General features: G+C 35.0%; 1 protein-coding gene across 1 annotated transcript in view; it reads left to right on the forward strand.

Moving 5' to 3' along the window:
• The window catches only part of ROCK1 (Rho associated coiled-coil containing protein kinase 1), an 83529-nt gene that overhangs the window by 18981 nt on the left and 52047 nt on the right, over positions 1-12501 (forward strand). The window lies entirely within an intron of this gene.

Below are 12501 nucleotides of genomic sequence, written 5' to 3' on the forward strand. Positions count from 1 at the left end.
TGGATCTGAACGAAAGTAGTGGGTCACTCAAAATTATTTGAAATATTTGGTTGAAGGAGATGTTTAAATCTATGCATAGAGGATGTATGCACACACACACTTCCTGGTGTTAGACCTTTCCTAATGTCAGATGGTTCAATTTTTCCTTTTCTAAGTCAAATTGTTTATCTTAGTTCAGAGTTTAGTTAAATGTAATGATAGCTTATCTCAATGCCAGTGGAATTTTGTTTGAGTATCACAAAAGATGTAACTGCCTTCTTCATTTCCTTTTGAAGTCTCTGAGGCTAGATGTGTTCATTTATAAAATGACCATGATTAGCAAAAAGCATCTGCTTCCAAAATTACTGTTTCCATAATTACTGTTTCCATCCATATTTTATGTAGTTTTGCAGAAATTGCCTCTGTGGTCCAGCAGACTTCTGGAAAGTGAAGTGCAGGATGTCTGACAAAAGTGTTGCTCTAAATTCTTGATATTGCTGCTCTTTAATTACATTCCAGAATATCTCATGTTGATATTTTTTAGTATTTAGAAATTGGAAATCTGTTCTCCTCAGTGTTTTACAAATACAGAATTTATGTGAATGAGAAGTAGCAGATACTCTTTGACCTCATTTGACATGGCTTTTGAATTACTTGGGTTTGTTTTTTTTTATTTTTACATGCATACAATGTATCTCTAGTCTCTTAGTTCATGTCGATTTCCAAGATTGTGGTGCTTTTTAATGACTTTAAAAAAAAAAAATAGATACTGGATAAATGTTTTCCTAAAGCAAATGCTGGGGTAAAAATCATACAGAAGTTAGATGCAACTAAAAAGTAGCCTTTCATTCCCTTTTGATTTATTTTGTAGAAAGCACATTTTTATCAGTTTTGCTCTCTGCTTTATGAGAAACTAAATGACAGCTGCTCAGAATGGTCTGTGGGATGGAGGAACAGAAAAATGCCATGTTAGTGTACTTGATCTGTCTCATGGCAGGCTTTTATGGTGTGACAAAAATATTGCCTGCCCTCATCTCCTGTAGAGATTAAGTTAATCAGCCCAAGCTCAGTCTTGCTCCCTTGTAAGGACACTTATAGGAGAGACTTTGACAAGATTCCATGGTTGTGGCAATGGTCCAGACAGCCCTGGCTCTCTTTCCTCTTGGGTTAAGATTTGTTTTCTCCGGTGTTCTAAATCCAAAAGAAAACCATGCCTTTGGAATACATGTATCAGTCTGCTGCATCCTCTTTGGGTGGAGTGGGGGTGGCTTTCTCAGGTTCTGGAGTGTTACATAGGAAGAATGGTGTTGACTTACTCTTCCGATGTAGCTGGAGAAGTTGGTAAAGGAGTTGCTTTTACAGTTATTTCTTAGCATTTTAGTATTTTTCATCCTTATGATCGCAGTATATGAGCTTGGTGAAAATACCTAGTGTTGCAGAAGTTAAATACCACTGTTTTATAAAGTTCTGTTTTATACCACTGTTTTATAAAGTTTATAAAGTTCTGTGTGTCTCATGCTTGAACAGGTGCATTAGAAATGCATGTCTCATGCTTGAGCAATGGAAATGTTGGGGAAAAATTTCTTTCTTGGTGTATGGAGTCAGGGGCTTTAGTTTTTCTCAAACTTCTGTCTCAAAGCTTGAAAAGGAGCAAAGAAAAAACTTACTTGCATGTCCCTAACAAGCTTGTAAGCATGATAAACACAACATGTTTGGACTTTCTTGAAATTAAAAGTGTTGGATCCTCTAATGGATTTCTAATGCTCCCTCTCCTCCTCTAGTCTTGAAATACTGTACTTGAAAATCCCAGATAAACTGGCTTATATTGTTGCAGTATTACATACGATAAAATCCTTACTGATTTTAATAGAGAGACTTGCAGTTTGTAGAAAACCGCCGTTACTTAAGTTTTCTTGGACAGCTTTGGTTCTGTTATGTCAATTCAGCACTGGAACGCGGAACCATGCTTTCATGTAGGTTTTTGCTTTTAGAGTTACACCTTTCTTTTTTCACATGCAGTTCAAAGCATTCAAGATTTTAGTCATGATTCTACTATAGTGTCAGAAAGGGTAAAAAGACTACTTAGAGGAGATTTGATTGAAATCAGAGAACTGTGGAATGGTTTGGGTTGGAAGAGGCCTTACAGATGATCTAGTTCCAACCCTGCTGCTATGGCCAGACACTTTCCACTAGACCAGGTTGCTCAAAGCCCAGTCCAACTTGGCCTTGAAGACTTTTGGAGATGAGGCATCCACAACTGCTCTGAAAGCATCTATTGGGGGAGTATTTTTTGACCTGAAAGTAGTCACTGTTATTGACTTGAATATATACTTCAACATCCAGTGTTAATTAAAATGGCGTTACTAGTGGCATCGTCTTTATATGTTACCATTTATTCTTCAGGTGGGTTTTGAAAGAGAGCTTGTCTCTTCACACTTTTAAGAAAATTGCTTAAAGGTAATGGGTAAAAGCATGTTTTTTAAATTTGTAAATTTATACATTTAATTCTTTGGGTTCTGGACTTTGGAAACAATCTGTTAGCAGAACTGTTTTGTTCTACATTAGCAGTGAAAATCTCTGAAATATGTGAAAAACTTTCTGTTTTGTTAGTTACAAAATCCTGTTAATTCAGACAAATGTTAGTGGTTGGAAGTAGAAATAGCTTGTCCATATCTAAAATAATTCTCATGGAATTTTTATAACCGTTTTAAAAAATAACATTACTTAAAACTCATTTTTGTGGGTGTATTCATCATGGAAAATAGGACAAATATAGAAAAACATTGGGTTTATGCATTACAGTCATCTTTTTATTGAAAGTAAAGTTTTTCTTTTAATCGATGCAGGAAAAAATCTGTGGACTTCACTAGGGCTTGGGATACAACACTGCCTAATGATGCGCAAATTCTTAAATAACGTTAAGTTCTTGTTTAGTTGCATATTTCAAATATCTGCTTGACATGTGATTGCTTGTGCTGGAATGTTTATTGCAGAAATGTAGTGAGAGCTCTGGAGATTGCGCAATCAGAGAAGCTTCTCAGAGTTGATTCCTTGCTTCAGTTGTGCTTAACTTCCCATATTTTTCATTTTGCAGACTGGTTGGCATGTGACTCTTAAGGAAAGGCATATTGCTTTACAAGTCACTATTTCAGTTTCTACAGAGTTTTTTTAGTATAATTCTTCCATAATCTTCATTTCTTGACTTCTCTCATGGCTATTCACCTTTTGTTGTAGAAGTGTTTTGACTTGTAGGGTTTTAGGGAAGAATTTCCCTTTTGGTGGTGGGAAAGGGGAGATTTTGTGCAGTGTTTCCAGACTGCTGGAAGAATTATGATGTTTGCACTCTTTCTTGAAAAGTTATTCAATGAATTGTCTGTTCTCTGTTAAAAAAAATAATTACTTTTGTACTCAGCCTCTGTTTCCAGTCCCTGGGTTATTTTTCTGTGGGGTGGATATTATTACTAGCAGGGCTTTTTTTTTTTTTTTTTTTTTTTTTTTTTTTTTTTTGCCTTGGTTCATCTTTTTAGAGTCTTTTCTAAAGCATAATTATTGAACTAATATGATATCCAGAGACTGTCAAAGCCAAAGAGAGAACTTTCCTTTTTATTGTTGTATAGTTTATTGTTTGTGTCTGTAGTTAGCACTAAGTTATGTTTGTAGCAAACATAATCCAGGTCAGGTAGCAACAGGTTCAGTATGGCTGCTAAGGTATTGTTGCTTTACAGAAAAATTAATATCCTTTCCATTTACTTATTATATTGGATACTTTAGTGGTAATTATTTTTTTTTGTTTTTTATAGCAGAGGTGTCACTTTTCAGACAAAAGCATGGTGGGAGAACTAGAAGCAGCAATTTAAGCTATTGATGGGAGAACTTAGGCTTGTTTTACTATAATATTAAGCTAAGAGATCTAAAGTTGCTGTATTCGACAGCTTTTACAAGAGCTAAAACATACTTATTTATGTTGTTTGCAATAATTCCTATGAACATGTTGGTGTCTTGCTAATTCACATATTGCCTCAGTGACTATGGTTTACTTTCTGAAGTAAAGTTTCATGGATATCTGCCTGGAAAAAAATCTGAGAGGCAGACAGCAATTTCCTAGGCAATTTCCTAGATGTGGAGGGGGTTCTGTTTCCTTTGGTAAATACCACTATTTCTTAATGGAGTTGTGCAGTTTCTTTCCTTTTGTTGAAGTCTTTACTCGATTCCTTGCAGGTTGCTGCAAAAGAAGCCTTAGACTTTTGAGCTGGGATTGGACCAGTTTGACTTCATTCTTTCCTATCTCTGATCTGTCTTTATACCATTATGTTGAAGGGAAGTTATGTACCAGTATTTGCATCCATAGTATTAATTTCTATCCATGTTGCTTTTGCTTTCTAATGAGTGTTCCTTAGAATGTTCACTCCCATTGATCTAAATCGGTAGTTTTAAGTGTTTATGTTTCAAATGAAAATGTTGGGACTCCCAAATCAGAATGGCAGATCTCTGTGCTGCTTGTGGAAGAATCTGCCCTCACAGGATAACTGAGAAAGCTGTGGGAACCTCAAAGAGCATTTGCTGATGTCATTTACAAGTGATATTTGGCTTTAAAAAAAAAAAAAAAATTAAGTAGTTGAGGGAACAGGGCTTGCCTTGTATTTTTGGTTAGTACCATTACCTTGAGAAGTGGAAAGGATGTGAAGTCACTTTTTTCCACCACGAGGTATTTCTGTGGATAGTATGTCAGGTTGTATGCTCATCTCCAGTTGCAGTTGTTACAGTAGCTGGGAACTCTAGACCTGTGAGGCATTTCCTAATGCCAAGTGCTGCAGTGGCTGTTGGAATGCTGCTTCCATGGTGATAAACATCAGTCAGTTCTTTAACTACCAGTACTCCTACTTCTTTTGACACTATTTAAATATATATGTTTTAGGTATACTTGTGTTAATCACATTTAGTAGTTTTCTTGAAAAGGGCAGTTTTAATAAGCTGTACTCATGCTTTATTTAATTCTAGTGTTAGTCAAGCGTGGTTTGATACATTTAAACCTAAAGTAGGCTATCTATTTTCTTATTTTCTACACATTAAAATGTAAAGAATCTCCATAGCATTCCAGATAGTTCCACAACTGCTTTAGTCTTTGTATAAGTATTCTTTTCGTGGTAGAATGTGCCACATTTGGTATAGAAGCTTTGAAGTTTGTAAAACTTCCCCACAGAGCAGATTAACCAAAGCAAGTGAACCTTTTTTAAGGAAATGAAGCTGCAAGGATCCAGCAATCTCACTTGCTGTGAAATGAATCAGTGTAGTTTGACTTAATTGCAATCTGCTTTTACTCTTGTTTCACATCTTCCTGAATTATTTCCAAACTATATGGTACCTGTTTTCTGCCTAGATTTTACTGAAATACATTCTTGGTGCTATGTTGGTCTATGTTCTTCATCATCCTTGAAGACATTGTTCTCTTGTCTGATAGTTGTTCCTAAAGATGCAATACTAAGTGGAATTAATTCTGATGACTAATTGAAATAATAAAGCAGTAATGTAATAAATTGAAGTTTAGATGTAAAGACTATTGACCACAAGAAATTATGCTAGTGTAGTAAAATTAATGCTGTAATACAGTGATAGAATTTGGAGGGGAAAGAAACAGCCACTGAAATACATTTTCTGGAACGTATCTTCAAACAATGTCAGTTTTCCATAATTTTTGGCATAAAATAGTCTCACAAGTAAGTGTCATTCAGAACAGATGTAGTGATTCAAGATTTTTCCATCTAGGCAGTGGACAGAGAGGGGCTCTGATGTGAAGGATCTATGACTTGCCCTCTGTTTTAGTGAAAGACTGAGGCATGTAGTGGGTGCTGGCAGTACTCCCGCATGCTTACTGTATATAAGCTGATTTCACAGATTTGCACTACATTTTGTTTTAGTTTATTTTAGGAGATGTTTCAGGTGGTAAGATCCATTGCTGGAGTGAAGAAACAGGAACACCCACAAGTGAAAAAACATTACTACTTGTATGTGTATCTGTCTGTAGACTTGGCACTTGAGGTTTCCTAAAGTGCTAGTATGGATATAACGGTATTGATAGGCCTTTTGGCTCTGATGTTAGTTTCAGTGGGTATTTTGGTGTTTGTGTTTGTGTAAATCAATATAAATTGAGATATCTATGCTGATTTATAATCTGGTGAGTCATGTAGGAAATGTATATTCTATGAATTTGTCAGTGCAAGTGTTTAACAGCTACTGTTTGAACAGAGGGCAAGTACGTGCACTTACACATGGAACTGCAGAGAATGTGGGTGAAGTTTGCTACTACACTTAGAGTAACCCTTTAAAAAGGCCAAAATCAAAGCAATAATCCATACAGCCTTCAATAATGCTGCCTTGAAGTTTCAAAATCTTCTTATTCAGGTGTTAAATCTTCACTGAGTCAAACTCTTAGCTCTTTGTTGAGTTAACTCCCCCAATATTTCTTTTTGAAAGGCTATCTGTTTAACTAAATTTGCAGGAACCCCTATGAGTATTGCAGAATACTAGGAAGCAAGAAACTCTGTAGAGTAGTGTTGTGCTGGGTGATGAATCAAGGGCCTTTTACTCAGGCTCACGTGGCAGTTTGTGTACTTTGTCTGCTCTAACAATTTAATGAAAGTTCTTAAGTGAAGTGCCTTAGCTCTGTCTACATTGTCTTGTCCACTTTAAAGATGAAGTGCTAAATTGCAGTTTTCTCTTATTTGGACAGCAAAATTAATGAGTGTGATTAACTTGAAACTTAATGGGATCTTTTGTGTACTTGATTAGAGATAGATAAATGTAGCACTATTGGCATACTTGACCAGAGTATTCACTTATGTATAACAGGACATTATTATGAATTATGCTGAACACATGCAAATCAAGGTCAGTCGGGTTTGTTGATTTGAGAGTACTACTATAGAGATAGGAAAATGGCTACAATACAGGGAACTAAAATACGGATAGTTAAGAGTTGTAGATCTTAAGAATTACTTTCATCTCTTGAAAAAAGGAAAAGTGACAAAGAGTTTAAACTTTGGTAACTGCCCAAGTCTGTCCAAGGCATGCAAGTTTTGTATGCTGGTAATACCCATTAAGTATTTTTTTAGTGCTTTGAATGTTAAATAAATAGGAAATTAATCAAATGTCTCAATAACAAAGTTTCAACTAAATTTAATGTATTTTTATTTGTTATGTGCTAGATGATACTGTGTCATAATGAAATGTGTATGAAATGCAATTTCCAAATATAAAAATGCTATAATTATACCCTGATAATGTAGATCATATACTTAATATTCTACTTTATATCACTTCTGATATAAAGTATCAGAATATATTGGAACTGGTCGATGGTGTATATTTTCAAATATCTCTATAAAATTATATTATTTCATACATCTGAATAAAACCAGCATTACATAATTATAGTGAGTTTTGAGATTAGGGAATGCAGTTGCAGGGTGAAGAAGTCTAATATAGTCATCGTAGTACTTGCAGTTTGGTGCATTAACAGTTTGGAAGTAGGTATAGACCAAAATTTGAGGAAAAAATCCAGTTAACATGAGACTGCTTAAGACAAACTGAAGAAAACCAATCCATTTTAGATGAATCTAATGAAGTTAGTCTAATAGCTTCAGAAATTCAGTGTTAATAGATTGTGCAGTTAATGTATGTGTTAATGGTAAGTTTTATGTTACAGCATTCTATATTTTTAGAAAAACAGAAGGGCAAGTAATGGAAAAGGCTGCTGGGTTTGGCTAGTTGTATGAGTAGGTGAATTAATGGAAAGCTGGTGATCAGTCTATTCAAAACAGATTGGTAACGGAGTTTAACAGATGTATGGTATTTCACAGTTATAAGGGAACTAAAATGTGAATAGTGATCCATGAATAGAGCAGTAAAAATTAAAGATCTAGCAAATCAAAGAATAATTTAATACTTTGTGGTGCCTGGCTGATTAAAAGTGGTGGGTAAAATTCATCATTGAATGTTGAGTGAGTGCATGGGAGAAAAGCTTCTCATCTTTATGTGCTTATGTAATGTTGAACGAGCTTTGATTTGTAATGCCTAGTTTTGTGAAAGAATCAATCTAGTACACAGTGACTATAAAAATTAAATAGATATTTTGGTGAATAACTGAAAATATAATGAAGCACAGAACAGGAAGTTTTTAATGCATTGTGTACTTATGCTCTGCTCACAACTTAAATACAACATGCAGTTTCTCCACATGTGGCCCTACCCCAGTTAAAAAGTACATGGTGGAAATAAAAAACCACCGAAGGGTGCTGATGGTGGGAATTGAAATAGCTTTCATACAAGGATAATTGGAAGAGAGTTGGCCAATGGTGAAATGCTGCAAGTGTGTAAAGCTGTGTCTTGGGGGCGGAGGGTGAAGTCATTGTCCCTTTTTTGGCTGAAGAGTGGTAAGCTCGAAATGAGGTACACTTTCATATAGCCTGTAGGTGGTGGAATTCATACCTGCACAATGCTATAAGTGCAAGAAACTAAAACAGATAGAGAAAACATTTAGACAAAAATCACCAAAGAAAATGTTGCCTAGAAAACTTTTTCATAGTTAACTATGACAGTGCCATTTCTGGCTCACACACGCCTGGGCTGTACTTGCTCATATCCTCTTTCCTGCACACTCTTACTGACATCTCCAGAGTCAGTCTATGCATCTAGACTGACCTTTGATTTTAGTCTGTATAACTGTATCTTTTCAACTTTTATGTTATGAATGGAATGAAACCAACAGAATATGTGGAATTATTGGTTTCATAAGGGAGAACTCTGCATGTTGTAATGACTCCCTAGTGTGCCTTCTTTTAAAATTTAAGGATAGAATGAGGTCTTTTAAATAGATAATGAAATTATTGATGATTTCATTGAATGAATGTGATATAGAAAAGGCTATATCAGACCATGAAACTGACTGAAGAACATTAGAAATGATGTTTTTCCCCTGTTCTTTTTTAATCACCTCTGAAATACTGTTACAATGTAAGTGGAGGTATAAACCAATTTATTTTAGTAATCTAATTTAACTGTTAAAAGGAAAATGTCTGTGTAGACCTGAAAACTAAATAGGAAAATTGCTCTGTAATGACAAAATAAGGTAGAACTTAGTGTTAGCTGAAAATGCCTCTAAGCCACAATATATGTTTCCAAGAAGTATGGAATGTGCTGTATTTAAAGAAGATACATACTAAAAATACATGGAACACGTCCAAGTGGAGGAAAAATCCATCATAAAGATGAGGCCGCCTTACTTTAATAAAATGCATGGAACTATTGGAGGTATGGTTGCCTATTAGAATGACATCTTGTCATTCTTTAAGAGAAGAGTATGGCTACTGTAGGTCTTGATGGAAAGATGACGTCCCTCTCTTTCTGTGTTGGCAAAAAAGATGACTTTTAAAGATCGATCGAGATGGAATGAAGAGAGCTGAGAGATGAGCTATCTCTGCAGCCACTGGCAGTAATGATCATGTCTCCTTTGACCTTTATCCTTTTTTTCTTCAAGCCATTTTTTCTACAGCTCTGTCGTATAGTCCCATCTCTCTGACCACACCACTTTAAACCAGCACTAACTTTAAGCTTGTGTACTCCTCCCTGTTTGTCCACCAGTGATACCACTTAAAAATAGCTGTGCTTCTGTGCTTCCCTTTGTGCTGGGACAGCTTGTTGTGTTTGCAAGTTGTTCTGCTTTAGCTAATGTAAGTCAAATAGGCTGTTTTATGTTATATGCTAGGTATCCCAAATATTTTACTTCCATTAATTATGCTTCCATAAAATTACTTCAAGCTTAGTCTTGCATTTGCAGTCTGATATAATACCAAGCTGTTTTTTTTTTATTCAGAAACTTCAGTTGAAGAAAATAATTATTTTGAGAGTTAAGGATTTGCAGGTCTCTTAATTATAGAATATCACCCATCCTTACCTTTCTTAAACTGAAGTTTTGAACCAGGATAGTTTATTCTCTGGATAGTGTAGTGAAGGGAAGCTGATTCTTGAAGAGCCTTTTAAATAAACAATTCTTGGCAGGTAGCTTCCTTAAATGTTGTTTGCGTGATCTTGAAACATGAGTTGAAATGAATGGGAGATCAATAGTTTGAATCTGTATTTCAGAGTTTTTTAGTTAAGTATTTTAATTGATAGAGTTCATATCTAAGAATTGGAAGGTTCATATCTAAGAAGAGGAAACATTGTACATGGTGAATTCTGAATTAAACAGTATTGAAATTTGCTTTTACCTGTTAAAAGTGAATTTGTATGCTTTTCCCCATCTCTGAATTAAAACTTTTAAAAATAATACAACAAAATACCTAACATGCCTGAGAAACCAAGGAAACCATGACACTTTATGCTTCTTTTGGCATGGGCTTATATTTTAGTACTTTGAAAGAAGAAATATCACGCAAAAGTAAGATTGATGTTACGAATTTATACATATTTCCATTTTTTGTGTATTTTGTATTCAGTGTTTAAAATCTCCCTTCCAATAAAGAAAAAGACTGAACTTTGGCTTTTGAAGCAAGCCCTGAATTGCAACAGATAATTGCACAACTCCAGAGCCAGCCAGGATTTGAGAATTTTATGCTTCTGCTTGGCGTGTGGAAGTTTTGTGTTAACTATGAACCTGGACGAATTCATTGAGTCTACAGATTTGAAGGCTCCATGGCAGATTGAACCCCAAATTTTGTCAGTTCACTGCCATCTCTAATTTGCTTTTAAAAATCACTGGATGGGACCCAACAGCCTCCTGGCTGTTTCCTACTGCTTCACACAGCATGAAGATAAATGCACAGAAGCTACTGGTGGCCTTTGTACTGCTATGTAATCAGTTATCATAGTTCTCTGTTGAATTTATTCAACAGAACCAAAGAACTGAATTTTTTTCCTGGATTTCCTGGATATTTACTATGTACCTTTGGAAAAGGTATCTTTTAGTAGTTTGCAAAGTATTTCTCACAAAGTTACAGTTACCCTGCCTGCATAGCTTTATTTCTGCATCTATCTTGAGTCCAAATTGTTGTTGGCCTCTTAGTCTCTTATTTCTACTACTCACCCATTAAATGTTGTTTCCTTGCTATTTGCTTTCCCTTTTCATCATCAGTCCAAAAAGATGATCCTTTAATACACAAGATGCAAAACCTGAATTTATTTTAGAGAAGTGAAATACTGTGATGCTTTTCTTGATTTGTATAATTTTCATTTTAACATTTCTTATTTCAAAGTGAGCCACTGTATGCAGAGGTATCTTAAAAAAGGAATGTTTTTATGAAATTGCTGATTTTAGTAATATCTGACCTTTAAAGTAATTCTGATTATCCTTGCAGCTACCCATTTTCAAATTATAGCACAGTTTTACTGCTTATTATTATATCTGAAGTAAATAATTTCTATCTCACTTACTTTAAAAGTGAGGACTGCAAGCCACGAAATAATTTTGATTTTGATTGCACTTGAGATTTTTTTATAGTTAAAAGTCAGTCCTAAAGACTGAGGTGAAAAATAGGTTTGAATCTGAAGTGAAAGATCAAAGATTAATATTTCAGTCTAAATCAAATGTGTTCTCAACTATATATTCCTGGAAAATAAGCTTTCAAAAAGCTCATGCTCTGGCTTTTGTTCAGGCACAGTTACTTGATATACTTGGCAAAGACTGATGGATCAGTTTTCAATCCTGAAAAAAAGGATAGAAAAATCCTTTTAAAAGCTGAAAGCAATCAAATTAGTTCTAGTCAGATCTGAACTGATCAGATGAAAGATATGTCTGGTCTAAATATCTCACTCCAAGCAGGTTACAAATAGGTAACATAAACACCTAGCTATGAATGGACAAGTAAATAGCAGTACGTCTCTGTCATGCTTTGGTAACATCTATCAATTTGTATTTTAAGACATTTGTCTCAGTTTTTTGCAGTTGTCACTTACCTGAGAGAGAGGACTCCCTAAGGCTCTTTGATTCTTTGTTACCTAATTCCCTACAACGCTGGATCATTTTTCAGTGGAAACCATATCTGTGGTTTTCAGCCAAAACACTGGGTTTGGTTTTTCCTCTAGGAAGCTGCTACCCACTGAGGAACCATTTATACCCAGTGAAAAATGTAGACTTAAAGTTTAAGTCACAAAGTTCAAAGCACTTAATGAGACCTTAAAACTATCTCCTTCTTTGCTGTATTTTTCTGCTGGGTTTTTTGATAATGTTTTGGTTTGCTTTTGTTTATAGGGATGTGTGCTGTGGTAGTAGTGCCAGATGGGCTTGTGGCTGTTTGCTTCTAGATTTAAGTTGGAATGTGTAAAGCCAACATCTTGTTCATGAGAATACACACTGAATTAAATGAATAAAATGCAGGGGTTTGATTCTGAGGATTGAATTACCATCATTGTCCTATTTGCCAGTTACCATTTCTTGTTCAAGTGCCTACTGTGCGATGCACTGTGACTTTTTAATATTACTGAACTTCATTAAAACTACTATTTGTTCTTTTTTGTATTTTGAAAAAGTGA

This window comes from Oenanthe melanoleuca, chromosome 2 (assembly GCF_029582105.1).
Source record: "Oenanthe melanoleuca isolate GR-GAL-2019-014 chromosome 2, OMel1.0, whole genome shotgun sequence".
NCBI lineage: Eukaryota > Metazoa > Chordata > Aves > Passeriformes > Muscicapidae > Oenanthe > Oenanthe melanoleuca.